The sequence below is a fragment of the Labeo rohita genome, chromosome 23, assembly GCF_022985175.1.
Source record: "Labeo rohita strain BAU-BD-2019 chromosome 23, IGBB_LRoh.1.0, whole genome shotgun sequence".
NCBI classification, from domain to species: Eukaryota; Metazoa; Chordata; class Actinopteri; order Cypriniformes; family Cyprinidae; genus Labeo; species Labeo rohita.
The window spans coordinates 5,314,412-5,330,990 of NC_066891.1; the positions used below are offsets into that span (position 1 = coordinate 5,314,412).

At 34.2% G+C, this 16,579-nt stretch overlaps 1 protein-coding gene across 3 annotated transcripts in view; it reads left to right on the plus strand.

Annotated features, from left to right (window-relative positions):
- Nucleotides 1-346: 346 nt before the first annotated feature.
- Nucleotides 347-16,579, plus strand: part of src (v-src avian sarcoma (Schmidt-Ruppin A-2) viral oncogene homolog) — a 66,963-nt gene continuing 50,730 nt past the window's right edge. For 2 of the 3 annotated variants that reach the window (XM_051096596.1, XM_051096598.1), the window contains exon 1: nt 347-736. The gene's annotated coding sequence lies outside the window, so the exon portion shown is untranslated. Of the gene's footprint in view, nt 737-1,145; nt 1,341-16,579 lie in introns of those variants that run through there. The other variant, XM_051096597.1, reaches the window with a different exon arrangement.

Here is a 16,579-nt window from a genome sequence, read left to right on the forward strand (position 1 = left end):
TCTGTTTGTCAGTCGTCGTTTTTTCGCACCTTGGAATAATTTATGTTTGTCAGTGTATTTATTTATTTACATTTATGACAGACTAGTCTATGTAAGCCGTTTATTTATTTATTTATTATTGCACTGAGCAATCTCAAAATGACGTTTCGGGTGTCCCAGATCCAGCAATAGGTGGCCCAGTTACCTAAAATTCTCGACAGAGTCATCATGAACCCCATTCCAGGCCCTCCCTCTCTTTCTCTCCCGCTGTTGCAGACTTGTCTCTGCTAGTCAAGTGTAACGTAGTAAAACAGTGTCACGTCAAAGCGCCCTGCCCTCCCTGCTGCCTTTCCAGTTTTCCCATCATCTCATATGGGTGTCATGGGTTTGACTCCCCCTTCGCCCGTGCGCGGTGTCTCAGGGACGCGATAAACTATCGCTGCGTATCCAGATCAAATCATTCCTGATCGCTTTTGATCGTGACGTTGGATATATTAATTGTTACTGGCGTAACGTCGTTATTAGAACGATGACTCGTGCAGCTGCGCGCGTTCCCAGGCAACCCCCGTCATGAACGCGCACTGAACGCGCTCACTCGCTCCGTTTTCATTTCTTCTATTAGAGCCGGTCAACATTATTGACTATGGAAAGCTGAGCGTCGTTCATTCATACACCGAAAACAGCAACTCAAAGGTCATTCAGAGTAGCCGGAAAACGAAAGGATTTTATTGGCACCACATTCGTGGTTCTCGACAAGGTGAGTACGACCGGTTTCTTTTTTATATAACGTTACGTTAGTATATTTTTCCTGGGCGTTGAGATTAAAAATAGAGCTCAAGATGATTTCAGTCACATTTCCGGTTCACGAAATAAATAAAACATCAGGAATATTGGTTAAAACGAAGGTGCGTGTTCAATATTTGTTCACGGTGTTTATAAATCCGGGTATTTTGTTCTCCGATCCGCCGGTTTAAATGGACTGTGTAAGATTGTGTCTCAACAACAAATGTTTGTGATGTTTTCCGTTTAAATCAGATACGTATTATTATTGATTTATCTGTGTGAACACTGCAGACAAACAACCGCAATGTGGTGAGCTGTTTCAGATGACTAAAACTACCCGAAGTCCTGTCAAGGACTAGTCTGGATTTGTCTTTTTTGTACGTCACACCTGAACTAGCCTAGATCTCCTTGTAGGAAAGGAAAATTGCAAATCAGACGTCGTTTTCTCGCTCCGCTACGTCGTCTTCTAGACGGTGTTGAGAATAAATGAAGAGCTTCTCAGATGTTTCTCCTGAGGAAAAACACGACAGTGATTTCACGTGTCTCCTCAACAGTTGCAGATCTCAAATTGTGATCAGGTTTGCCAAGATAACATGACAGAGATTCCAGTATGAGCTCAAATATTTCCCACACCAAATCATCTGCTATCCATATTCATTGTAAATCTGTACCATTATTATCTCATTTGTATCTGCTTTTGGTAGATGAATCTGAGGAAAAGTTTGTTCTTGGGTAGCATTTACGTCTTTATTCATTACTTGCTTCTTTGTCTACATTTGGTCTGATTAGTCTATCTATCTATCTATCTATCTATCTATGTATGTAACGCCTCCCTCACAAGGCAGTCAGCCAGTGAACCTATTCAGTGAACTAAAGAGAAGTTCTCGCCTGCTTTGTTGGCGGTAGTTGGGATTATGGTTCACCCACTCAAGATGACTCAAATCTCTAAATATTGAGTTTGGCATAAGGCATGAGTGTTTAATTCCTATTTATGGACATCTTTAAATTTAAGAAAGCCGTATTGGCTTGAATCAGCTTGACACATTGTAATGGCAACTATTTTGTTTTGGGAATACGGTGGCAATTTGTATATTTTTGTTTTTGGTTCACGCCCCACTGGAGGTTAGGTTTAGGCGTGGATCTTTAAATGCCTATTTTTTTCCCAAAAAAAATGTATGTTTCCTTATGAATCACATTTATATAAAAATGTGTAAAATAGTTTGCTTGTGAGATTGGTTTGGTCATTTGTAGGCTTGGCGTGCATGCCGTAAATTGTGATGTTTATGAGAAACACCTTGCATCTCTTTACACTAGCAGATATTCCATGTGCAAAACTGTAAATCATAGGTTTAGAGCCTTAGAAATCATATCAGGGGAGTTCAAGCATAGAACTGAGCTATAATTTGTTAGTTTACCACTTTTCATCTTGGTAGAAAGACCTCGCCCACACTTGCTGTCCTCAGAGTGTTTCGTTTTCCCAGCCTCCTCATTCTTCATGGCAAAATGCACTTAGGTAAGTGAAAGTGAGAGTGAGGTTTGTACTAAACAAATCGAGCCTGGTTTGAATCTTTGGAAAGCTGCACTCTTAAAAATAAAGGTTTGTTCCATGCAGAACCTTTAACATCCATGGAAACTTCCATTCCACTAAAGGTCCTTTATAGTGGGAAAAATGGATTTTTAGAGTATTAAAATGTTCTTAAGACTAAGAAAAAATGATTCTTTTAAAAACTGGTCACTAAAAGGTTCTCCGGAGAACCCCAAATGTCTTTTCTATGGCATTGCTGTGAAAACCTTCTTTTGGAACCGTAAGTTTAAAAATTAGAATGTTTATTGGCATCAATTTAAATCTATGGAATCTTTTCATTCCATAAAAGGTTCTTTGAATTATTCAAATGTTCTTTACACCAAAAAATAAATAAACCTTTATTTTTTGAAGCACATCTTTAACTATCGATCTCATTTGAATGTTTAGAGCATCTTCTTTGGTTTGAGAAATAGACCGCAACAGTAGCTAAATAGTGAGCTGGTAAGGCATATTTTGTGTTTATCTTTGGGTTTCACCTTCTCTGTTGACTTATATTTAATTGTAATAAGTTCCAGTTCTGTCGTTGTACATCCTGGTTATCTTGGGCACTTTGCCAGTTGAGTCTTTGCCATAGAGTCTCAGTGTTAATCTTAAGGTTTAGTAGAGTGGATTTACGGTGCAATTGTGATTTTTCATTGAAATAGGTGTGTGTATGTTTTTCCCCACCCATTTTATCATCCACCAGGTAAAAATTGGAAAAAATATAGTCACTTTGAAAAATCATAAATCATAGCTCAACCCTAAGTATACTTGCCTTAGTATGCACAACCAATAACACAAAACTTCATAATTGAGTAATGAATGAGCATTGAATAAAGTCAATGTATTCTCTTAAATCTGTTGTTATTCCAATGAGCTGTTTATCCTATAGTGATTTGTAGCAATTAACTAATGCGTCTGTCATCAGTAGCCTTCATCTGTTGTTTCTCTGCATTGCCTGTGGCTGTTGATGGTCCTTATGGGTGCTTTCATGAGGAGGGACCGATGCTCTTAATTAGACGTGCTCGTAACACCATTGAGGACTCTTGAAGAAGGGGCCCGGAGCCCGTGAAGTGGCCTTAATGCCTTTCGGAATTCTGTGAATGCTTTCAGTGAAAGCCGTAGACATTTAAGTCGGCTTCAAGTGAGATCATTGGAAAAGCAGCCTTTTAAGGCAAAATTCCTGTTAATTGGTAACGTGCCGACGCAGTGGGGCCTTTGTCCTCCCTTCACTGGGACCCTCTGTCTGTGAAGAGTGATACACTGGGCTTTGGGCTCCGTTATGAATGACGCGCTTGTTTCCGTTGACTGGCTTTGAGAATTGGCATGCAATAAAAAAAAAAGTGGCTTCATCTTTTGAAATGCTATTATGTGAACGAGTGGCACGATTAGTAGAGGAGAAAGAAACCAGACGACAACAGAGCACTCCCTCACACTGAAATTTTTAAAGCAGTTTGACCAGATTTTGTATCCTACTCTAATCTTCCCCCCCAAAAAACACTCTCCAATAAAATAACACTTTTTTTTTAAACATTATTTTTGTGATACATTCAAGCCAGGGTGACAAAAAATGGCATATTTGTAAAAATGCGCTTTGCAATTTCAATGTGCTCTATTGTCATGGCAAATATTGCGTTGAAAAACAAGCTCACAATGCATAAATATAAAATTTATTACATGTATTAATAAATACACTACCAGTCTAAAGTTTTTGAACAGTAAGATTTTTAATGTTTTTTTTTTTTTTTTTTAAAGATTTCTTTATTTGATCCAAAGTACAGCAAAAACAGTAAAATTTTAAAATATTTTTACTATTTAAAATAACTGTTTTCTATTTGAATATATTTTTGTTATTAAAGCTAAAATTATATAAATTATATATTACTATATATATTATATTATATAATTAATATTAAATATTAAATTAATTTAAAAAAAATATATATAATTTTTTTTTTTTTTTTTTTTTGAGCAGCAAATCAGAATATTAGAATGATTTCTAAAGGATCAAGTGACTGGAGTAATGATACTAAAATTCAGCTTTGAAATCACAGAAATAAATTTCATTTTAAAAATATTGAAATAGAAAGCAGTTATTTTAAATAGTAAAAATATTTCAAATTTTTACTATTTTTGCTGTATTTTGGATCAAATAAATGCAGGCTTGGTGAGCAAAAGAGACTTTTTTTAAAAAACTAAAAATCTTACTGTTCAAAAACTTGACTGGCGGTGTTTAAAATATGAACACAATTTAAAATATATTTGTGTTTCATTATTTTATTTTATTTTCAGATGCATCTGTTGATTCATGGATATGGTGCCGAGATACCACTAAAACTGTTGATATTAGCGTAAAATCTATCTAAGCTCTTGATATTAGCGTAAAATAGACCCTGATGACATTCAGTACTTCCCACGTGATTTAACAAGCGCTGTGTTTTTTGTATGATTGGCAATGAAATTTGCATTTTTAATGGTCACGCTATCAGCTTCTCTGGGTTTGGACAATGCAGCCGAGATTTGCTGTGGACACCCACAGATCTTATTAAATTTTTAATGCAGCAGACGGCTAACTTCTGTTGTTGCGTGTAGCTGCCTCTCCATGTTCTGTTGCTCTGTCCCAGTTATGCATTTAATTAGTTCCTACCAGTGCTCAAGGACAGTTGCGCAAATCCATTTGTAAATGCACTTTTTTTTGGTTGCTTTTTGATTTTTCTCCTCTGAGATGCTTGCAAACTTCTTATTATAGTGCATATCATTCAGAATATGAAGTCACAGCGACCATGCAGATGCAGCTTCTTTTAGAGGAGTTTGCCTTTAACTGTTGGTATGCCATTGTACTTGTTGATTGTTGACCATATTTAAATGTGCAGATGTTTTGTTCACTGAATTATTTTTTGGAATGGCATATTTACAATGTTTTGTTGGCTAAACCATTAAACCCTATCCTTCACGTCGTCGCTTTGAAGGGTCAGTTTATATATCTTGATTAATAATCATCACTCAGTGTGTCCGAAACCCATTTTTGGTCACTGGTGAGAGTTTGAAGAGAATGACCCCTCCGAACTCTCACGGCAGTGGACCCATCTGTCCTCATCTGATGTCATTTGAATGGAGGACGTGGTGGTGGCGGTCCGTTCGGGGGAACACAGCGCTACTGTGTCCGCACAGAGTTCAGGGCCACTTCCTGTCAACCCGACGAGCGAGGCCACAGATGCTTCACGTCTCGTTTCAATCCTCCCTCTGTTCTCTCCTTCCGTTATGTGACAGGAGAACACGGATGGATGGGAATTTTATTATTAAGTAGGCCTGTATGATTATGAAGTGCCACTCAGACCGGCCATTGATGTGGGCCCTTGAACAGGCTTTGTGCGCACGTCCAAATAATATCTGAATGCTTTTTTTTCGGTTAGCAGATTCTATCTGTCCAAGTTTTGGACATTATATTTTTTATCTTAAAAATAGCTTGTCTGTTGAGTCATAGTCTTGATATTTAGCAGCCTGTTAAGTGAAACTGTTATTATGGACCTTTGTGAGGTTGGAAATATTTAAATACTTAACATATGAGTCAAATATTAAGAAACTATCCAATAGTTTGAAAGGTCAAAGGTCACTCTTAGACCCACATGCAATCTGTGCATCCTTAACTCTGCACAAAATTCTACACATTAACCATATTTAAGCATATAAACCCAATGGTTTACCATATTTAAATTTTGCATTTAACCACTGATTTCACATGAACTATTTTAACTTCCTTTCTGAATGTGGTAGTTGCTATCTACGCAGGGACAGAAAGTTCTTGGATTTAATCAAAAATATCTTAATTTGTGTTCCGAAGATGAACGAAGGTCTTATGGGTTTGGAACTATGTGAGGTTGAGTGATTAATGACAGAACTTTAATTTTTGGGTGAACTATGCCTTTAATTCTCTATTGAATGGACTGTATTTCTGTCTTTCGTGGCTTTGTTTTTATTCGCTGTAAATTAAACTTGGCATCCACGTTCTCTAAGGTCAATTGAGAAACAGTTTCAATCACTGCTTGTTTTATTAAAACTTCTCATTTATTTACACTACCAGTCAAAAGTTTTTGAACAGTAAGATTAAATGTTTTTTCTGTTCATCAAGCTTGCATTTAATTAATCCAAAGTACAGCAAAAACAGTAAAATTTTAAAATATTTTTATTATTTAAAATAGCTGTTTTCTATATTAATTAATTTGAAATTGTAATTTGTTCCTGTGTTTAAAACTAATTTTTCAGCATGATTACTCCACACTGTAAAAACATATTGTCGTGTCAACTTAAACTAATTTGTTACCCCGTTGCCCTAAAATTGTAAGTTTAATTGAAATGTTAAGTTGTACCAAGTGACAACTTAGATATTTGTGTTGACTAAATTTAAAATTTAAAGGCAGTGGGGTAACAAATTATTTTAAATTGAAACATTATTATTATTATTATTATTATTATTATTATTATTATTATTATTATTATATCAATATTTAAAAACAGTTGGGTACATTTTTTTTTTTATAGGATTCTTTGGTGGATAGAAAGATCCAAAGACCAGCATTTATCTGAATTAAAAAGCTTTTTTTAACATTATACACTTTACCATTCAAGAGCTTGGAGTCAGTATAATTTATTTTTTGGCAAGTAATTATAGAAATTATTACTTTTATTTACCAAGAATGCTTTAAATTGATCAAAAGTGATGATATAGACATTTATAATGTTACAAAAGATTTCTGTTTCAGATAAATGCTGTTCTTCTGAACTTTCTATTCATTAAAGAAACCTGAAAAATCTGAGCTGTTTTTAACATAATAAATGTTTTTTGAGCAACAAATCAGAATATCAGAATGATTTCTGAAAGATCATGTGACTGGAGTAAGATACTAAAAATTCAGCTTTGAAATCACAGAAATAAATTAGATTTTAAAATAAATTCAAATATAAAACAGTTATTTTAAGTAGTAAAAATGCTTCAAAATTTGTACAGTTTTTGCTGTACTTTGGATCAAATAAATGCAGGTTTGGTGAGCAAAAGAGGCGTCTTTTAAAAACATTAAAAATCTCACTGTTCAAAAACTTTTGACTGGTAGTGTATATTGTATTTGTAATCCATTGTAATCAGTAAATATGTATTTTGCACAATATTCACTCCAAGTTCACGAGAAAAGCAATTATTTGTCAAAATGTTCATTATTCATTGTCAAACCTTCCAAAATGTAATTTATTTGCTTTGTATTTAAAGTAAGTGTTCTGTAATATCTTCAGGCACACTAGCATATGTGATAATTGACTGTTTTTGACATCTTTGTGATATTTATCAAGCCAGGAAGACTTATATTCATCAATTCATCCTGTGGTGTAGCTAGCCAAGCTCTCAAGCTGTCACCTTACTGGGCGTCGTGGTTGTGGTTTTGCATACGTACATCCACATCTTTCTGCATGGAAAAACAGAGCATGAGAACAACTGAGAATGCGTGCGGGCTGTTTTATGTAGAGATGAAGTTGTTGTAGGTTTTCATTTCATCTGGGAGTTGAAAAGACGCTAGCACTAGGTTCACTCAGTTCACAGGCTGCTTAATATTAATTTGTGCATGAATATTAAAGAGGGCTTCTCATTATATCCCAATCCTGAAGGCTTAAAAGCTAGAAAAACCTAAAAATCCCAAACCTCTCAGAATCACATGCTCGTGCAGCAGACGATTGGAATTTCCCTTTAAATACGAAGAGCGTCTTTTTAAAGGAACAACTTCTGTCTGTGTGCCATTTGAATATTTAAACAGTAGTGTGAGCCGTAATGGAAATCACTTGACTGTTTGGTCGCTTTCCTCAACTCTGTTATGGAAATGCGGAGGGTCGGAGGCTGTTAGGTTTGATGGCTGCATGAATCACAGGTCATCCACGGGGCTTTCGGTTGCTGGCCTGATTTGTCCTTGGCTGTTGTTTTGATGTACATGAAAGAAGCATCACAGTGCTTGTGGCTTTTCCGTCTCCTTCGTTGAATGAGAAGATTTTTTAGTCATGTCTGTTTCCTTTTTTAATTTCGGGAGGAAGTTCAAAGGTGACTGAATGTGGAACCCAGCTTTTTTTTCCAAGTCATCAGTAATCAGCTGATTCTGAGTGTTTGCTGTGCGATGGGTTGTGCCCGGACTTGCTTGCAGAATGTGATTGTAGCTACAGCATATCTGAAAACATGAAGAGGCAGATATAGACCATAGCTGCATGGTACCGAAAATCAAGTCGCATTTATTTATATAGTGCAATACAGTTTGTTTTGAAACAGCTTTACTTAAATAAACAGGAATATAACAGCATTAATGCTATTAAATATATGAATAATATAAATAAAACAATTTCTACAGAAAATAACAGCGCCATTAATCAGTTCAGTGTTGATTCAGTTCAGTTCAGTATTCAATTTTTATTCAGATTTTGTTCTCACCCAAGAGTGTCGGTGCAGTTAAATCAATATAATCTAATTAATTGAAATCAAGAAAATTATGCAATTTAGCAGCATTTTAACGCTTAACAAAAATTAAATTTTTAAGGCCCTATGAAATACGTTTTATTTTTTCCCAAATTCCATTTTATTTTTTTCCAAATTCCATTTTTGGTCCATTTGGTCCAAATTTTTCTAGACTCTGTTTTAATAGTTAAATGAAACAATATGAATCAAAACCATATCTAATTAATTGAAATCATGAAATTTATGCAATTTTAGCTGCAATTTAACATTCAACAAAAATTACATTTTGTAAGGCCTTTTACATTTACATTACATTTTCAGTTTTATTTTTACCAAATTCTGTTTTCCATTAATTTTCTGGATTCCATTTTAATGGTTTCATTAAATTTAAATAATCAAAAGCATCTCTAATTAACAGATTTTATATTAAAAAATGTTATTGTTTATTTATTTATTTATTTATTTTCCAGAAATACTGTTGTGTATTTACATTTTCTGGTAAATAAATTTTGGTAAATAATTTTTCCTTCAATTTTTTTTTTTAATAGTAATTTTATTAGTAGTAGTAGTTCTATCATTACATTATTATTATTCATTCACACAGAGACGCAGAACATGCAGGATTCATATTTAAATAGCATTTTTGCGGCTTAACATTTACAGACACCAGTCCATATTGCATTTTCCTTAAAATGTACTGACCTACTTTTGATGTATTCATGCTTAATTTGGTCAATTCCGTGACATTCCACATTACACGGTAGCTAAATTCCATTTTTATAACTAAACATTCCATCCGTGTTTTACGCATCATGGAAAACATAGGGACCTATAAACACTTTAATCATAACCAGCTTTTCTGATTTTTAGTACAGTTGCATAAACCACTACTTGACCATTATCGATTTTCAGAATTTGATTATCATGCTGGCAAAATTGGTAAAATTGTATGAACATTTAGTTGACAGAATATTTATTTATTCACAAAAAACGTAAAAATCATCTGGTAGAAAAAATGCTAAATGTTCATAATCCATTGTCCAAGATGTTATGTTATCTTGGAATTGACACAAGAACTAACACCTCCATCAATGAGTCAAGTAAATATGGTTATCAGCCTAAAATAGCCAAATGTCATCCCATTTATTAAAGTTAAATGATGAGCTATGTCTTTAAAAGCCACTGTTTTCAGCTTCATTTATAAAGTTTGTGTTTAGTAGCAGAATTCCTGAGGTCTCATTTAGCATAACCACAGCTCAGACATTAGCACTTGCGACACCAAGGTCACGGGTTCAGTTCCCAGGGAATGCATGAAGTGATACAATGTGTACCATCATGCTTTTAATAAAAGAATTTGCCAAATGCCAAATTCTACAACATTTGTAGTATGAGTCGTGTGTTCACACTAAGACGTATTGCACTTCAAGCACCCGGATGATGTATTTAACTATAAAGTGTTTGAAACCTTATTTAGAGAAAAAAGCCAAACACACTAATGCGTTTGAAATGCCATTTCAACACCAGTTTTTTATTTGAGATGATACCACCCTTGAAAGTTCATGCAGTAGATGGTTGAGTGCATTGTACAATGTGGGTGCAGAGTGTTTAGTGCATTCGGTGTGCCAGACTACCCACAGTCCTGATGTGAGATCCAGCATTTAGAGAAGTTGTTGTGAGAAAATGGCAAGCATCACTGTGGTGAGTTTTGAGGGCTACAGCAGGTTCTGTTTTCAAATAGGTTTGCAAAGTCAAATATTGTCATGTTATAACTCATCTTGGTTTGATTCAAGTTTTAGAAGTTTTCAAATGGCAAGGTTGGACATTTACTGTCGTTGTTATTATATGCCGATATTGTATGAATGCATTCTTGGTAACTGATTGAGAAGACATTCCTGACTCCTGGGGAGGTGAAGAGTGATAACATGTATGGTAAAATAATGGAATGTGTGCCCTATGGGCTCATCTCTGTGACTTCAGCCTGCCCTGGTTGTGTGAGAGACGGAGAGATGTTAGGACTTGTCGCTTCATGCGGCCTGCATTCCAGAACTACTGCAGGGATGAGTGATCTGCCAGTATGGTGAACATTCTCTACCGTTTTTGAATTAACTCTCTCTTGATTTGATCAGAAATACAGTAAAACAGTGAAATATTTTTACAATTTAGTAAAACTGTGTCCTACTTCAGTATGTTTTAAAATGTTATTTATTTCTGTGATGCAAAGCTGAATTTTCAGCATCATTACTTCAGTCTTAGTGTCACGTGATCCTTCAGAAATCATTCTAATATGCTGGATTGCTGCTCAAGAAATTTCTAATCATTATCAGTGTTGATGAAAACAGTTGTGCTACTTAATATTTGTATACTCTTTGAACAATAAGTTCAAAAGAACAGCATTTATTTGAAATATATATTTTTAAAATATTCTAAATGTCTTTATTGTCACTTTCAATCAACTTAATTCATCCTTGCTGAATAAAAGTATTAATTTCTTTCAAAAAATCTTCTGACACACACTATATAAAAACAGTGCCATGTGTAATGGCTAGTAATAAGTAGGACAGTACAGTAAGCATTGCATGATTGTGCAGAATTTGAACATGTTTTTTTTTTTCCACAAAATTCCAAATATCCTTTTGTTCATTCAGTTATTTTTGTTTTGGATGACTCCAGTTAACAATACGAGTGTAGTACTTTCAACTCAATATATTAAACATTACTATATTTAAAGAAATAGGCTTTTTAAAGTTTCTTTACCTCTTTCCGGTCTGTTTCAGTCAGGTTCAGTTAGGGCTGTCAAATGGTTAATCATGATTAATCGCATTATGATGTATACAAATATGTGTGTGTGTGTGTGTGTGTGTGTGTGTGTGTATTTTATATATATACATAATGATTACACACAGTACATGCACATAATATGCAAACTCAAACTTTTATTTTGTTTGCGATTAATCGCGATTAATCTTTTGACAGCCTAGGTTCTATAGTGTTGCCCAAATTTGTCAATGACAGTCTGAATTTTTATTTATATATTTATTTATTTATTTATTTGATGCATGGACTGTAAAAAATGGTGTAGAAACTATTTTCACACAGAAATTGCTTGTAAAAGTCACCAGTAATTTCAAAGTAACACCAAGTAACGGTGAAGTAAACATGACATGTTTAAGTAAAACAACTAAAATAGTATTATCTTGTAAAAATGATTTGTTAATCATTTATTTATTGAAGTGCTGTGAATTGATTTAAACTGATTATTGATTAATCGCGATTATTTGATTAATCCCTTTAATTAATTAATTCGTTTTTTTAAAATATACTTTCATATTGCAATAATTTCACATTCAGTCTTCAATTAATGTAGAAACAACATAAATACAGTATATTTTTAATATTTGTTAATTTTTTTATATAACTGAAGGTGAGTATCACTGATACCAATATTACTTATGTCTCTAGGAAATTATTTTTTCCTAATATTTAATCATTGACTATAGCCATTCAACAATACAGTATAATTGAGAGCTATCAATTTGTACGTTTATTAGACTATTAAAAAAATAACGATTTTTAATTTAAGTGAACAAAACAATCTTTACATAAACCCATTATTTACCTGTGCACTTTAAAAAGTAGGAAATATGCAGAAATTAAATAAGGTTATCAAACGCTAAATACTAAATTACATATAGATGAATCCTTAAAACTACAAGTTATTGATTTCCATTTTTTTTTTTTTTTTGTTCTTTGATTAATAGACATTACAGCAGCTGGGTTATTCGCTTATTTGGCTGCTATTACTTTAAGAGCTGTCACTGTTGAACGTGACGCAGATCTGACGTATCACGTTTCATTCGCACTTTAATATGAAATAATACAGTTAATACAATATTTTTAACGCCATTAAACTTGAAAAATTAATTGCATACGTTAACGCTTTTTGACAGCACTAATTTATAGATATATTTATTGATAGACCTAATTCTTTGTTGGACAGAAAAAAATATTATGACAGCATTTTAATTTCGGTTGTTTTCCCTTTAAATCCATTCTGCAAATTCCACAAATTTCCCCCAACAATCTTTGCAGAAAACATTCAAATTTCTTATGCGCTTAGTAAGTAGCCGTATGCAAAATGACCCATTTTTTTCAACCCTTTTGCTCTAACAACATCTTGCACAGAAAAACAGCAGCTCTGAATCATGGGAATCCAAGCAAATCTCGAGCTATTGACCTGTGCCGGGCTTAAGCCAATGCTGACATTCATTGAAACGCTCCCTTCAATGACGAAATTGCCAGAACAGAAGGATGCAAAGAGGGTCATCTACGAGTTTCACATCAAAGACTCCCTCTTCCTTAGAAGGGCTTAGACTTGGAGGTAACGCTTATCTCTCGTAATGTGCCGGCGGATAAATGTGATGCTCCATTTTTAATCTGCGAGCCGATTATCTTTGGCTGTGTCTTCATTCCACGCCTTCATGGGAAGAGGCTTCACCACAAAAAAAAGAGAAAACGTGAGAAAGGGCGAGTGAGTTACAGAAATCTGTAATTTAGTTCTGTCCACATGCTACACGTCTGGCTGTGAAAGAAACGGATGCGCCTTTCTCGCTTCTTTCTTTTTTTTCATTAAGGAAATCATCAGGGAAAGATAAACCCCAAAGGATCGGTGTATCTCTTCCACTCTCTCACAGTATCGCTCGCACACACATCCCCCCAGCCGCCCTTGTTTCTCTCTAATACTCCTGACCGCAGATCTCTGCTCTTTGCACACACACCATGACCATATTTAGATGCGGGAAAGAAGCGTGCTCGTATGATTGTTTACAGATGACAGCAGGAGACCGTAGGAGCGTGACTCACTGGCAGTGCTGTAGGATCAAGAACACTGAATGCAAATGCAATAAACCAGCCTATTAATTACCAGCACTGGTATATATTTCCGCCATATGGCGCAACCGTTCATATTTGTTGGTTTTCAGGCTCGCGGGTAATTTTAATTCATCACGGCCTTATAAGGTGAATCGCACAGAAGAAACGTTCTGGTTTTACCCTGAAAATAAATTAATATTTTGCATAAAGAAATGAAAAAGGTACTTTTTTTTTTCATTAGTTCATTACGTTTAAGCACATTTTATAAATTTAAAGTACTGAAATGTGTGCTAAATTTTAATTCATTACAGCCTTATAAGATGAGTTTCACAGATAAAATGTTCAGGTTTTACCCTGAAAATAGGAAATATTTTGAACAACAAAAATAAGGCCTATTTTTAGAACCAGTAGCAATGTTTTGCACTATTTTCGTAACAATTAAGCATGTTTTCTCCATAAATTCTAAGTACTAAAATGCGATTGTGCTAAATATCAGAAAATCGTTATGATATTTAAAAAATGTTTTCTCAACTTCAGAAAATTCAAGTTAAGTCAAAAAAATTGAATGAACATAATTAAAAATAAATGTTAAAAAAAAAAAAAATGTGTGTGTGTGTGTGTGTGTATATATATATATATATATACACAAAAAATAACTATACTATATGGAAATATAAAAAGAAAATTAAAAATGACAAATACACAAAGTTACTAAACATTTTTATCTAACAAAAAAAAGAAAAAGCTATAATAATACATTATTGATATGTGTTTTTTCAGGGCCGATGCCGATTGTTACAGATCAAGTAGACAGATAACCGATATTTTGAACCGATATATATATGTCTAGTGTAACGGTAAAATGAAAATTAATGTCAAATTTAAGAAAACAAGGGCTATGACAAAAACTTTATTTAAATGTTTTTAAATTATTTTTATCGGCAAGTCGGTTTTGAAAATGACCAATACTGATTACAGATCAAGTAAAACAATAACCAATATTTTGGACCGATGTGTATGTCTGGTGTAAAAATGAAAACTAATGTCAAAATTAAGAATAACAAGGGCTCTGACAAAAACTTTTTTTAAATGCTGGAAAAAAAAATTTATTTAAAAGCAAGACGGTTTTGAAAATGACCAATACCGATTATTACAGATAGGCCGATAACCGATATTTTGAATCGATATATATGTCTGATGTAAAAATAAAAATTAATATCAAAATTAAGAATAACAAGGGCTCTAACAAAAGTTTTCTTTAAATGCTTTTAAATTATTTTTATCAGCAAGTCGGTTTTGAAAGTGACCAATATCGATTATTACAGATCAAGTAGACGATAACCGATATTTTGAACCGATATATGTGTCTGGTGTAAAAATGAAAATAAATGTCAAAGTTAAGAATAACAAGGGCTCTGACAAAAACTTTCTTTAAAGTCTTTTAAGTATTTTATCGACAAATCGGTTTTGAAATAACCGATACTGATTATTACACATCAAGTAGACTGACAACTTGAAATTTTGAACCGATCTATATAGTCTGGTGTAAAGAAAATTGATGTCAAAATTAAGAACAACAAGAGCCCTGACAAAACTTTCTTTAAATGCCTTTAATTAATTTTTTTTCCCAGTTCGGTTTTGAAAATGACCGATACCGATTATTACAGATCAAGTTAAAGCTACACAAATTTTGACTTCATGGACCAGGAAAAAAGCTTAATTTTCTTAATTTTCTGTGGATGAACTATAACCAAGACATTTGTTGCCCATTTTCTCGAGATTCTCCCAAGAAGAATCTATCACAAAGTTTACGATGCCCTGCAGTTCTCCTCGAGATATCTTGGCTCAGACTTTAGAGAATGTGATATGTTTACACTGTACACACATACTAACACCTCTTTGTGAGCTCTCCGTAGCCAAGAAAATGGTTTTGTTATGAAGCAGCTTTTATTTTTACACAGACTTCTTACTTTCAGCATGAATTCCACAGCGCTTTCGTGTCATCTAGTAACAAGACAGCTGGACGCTCAATGATAAGTTTGCTAGACATGAATCACAAGGGCCGTTTCCAAACTTGTTGGGTTTTACAGTTGTAGCTGTTGGCCTGCATGCTTGCCGCTTGTCTTAAACTCAGACTTTTAAGGTGCATGACCTGTTGTGGTGTAACAAACACGAACACAGAGGAATTCATGCTGGTAAAGCCATGTTTATTCATGCATGTGCCTTTGTGATGTGTAATCCTGCCACACCTTTCATGCAAAACAGCAATAATACTGCTCAGATTTGCTAGATATGCAGGATATGATTGATCAAAGGCAGGTACATGGTGTTCCAGAACACTGTCAACTCATATGGACACAGTGTAGCTTAGGTTGAATTTGGTGTGTTTAACTTAAAGGGATAGTTCACCTCAAAATTAAAAATCTGTCATTAATTACTCACCCTGATGTCGTTTCAAGCCCGTGAGACCTTCATTCATCTTCGGAACACAAATTAAGATATTTTTGATGAAATCCGAGAGCTTCTGCCCATTTATAGCCTCGCAAATATGTTTTTTTTTAATAGCATAAATGTAGCAGAATCTCATATCTTTTATACTGGCAAGTACGAAAAATGCTAGTAGGGCTGGTAATGCAGTGATTAGTATCTGGCGATCCTGTCACTGGTCATGGAGAGATTACAGCCCGTGGGCTTTCTGTGAATTAACATGAAAATGTTTCTCCTGGATTATTGGATTTACCTCCATGCAGTGTTTTCCTTTTTAGCCCTTAATTTGATTAGGGAAACCTGCTTTGTTTTGTAGCTTTTAGCATTGGAAATACATGCTTTTCAAGCAGATCAGTGAATAACATCACTTCAAATGAAAGGTTTGCGAAAGCAAGGGTTGCCAAGTTCAGCAGAGG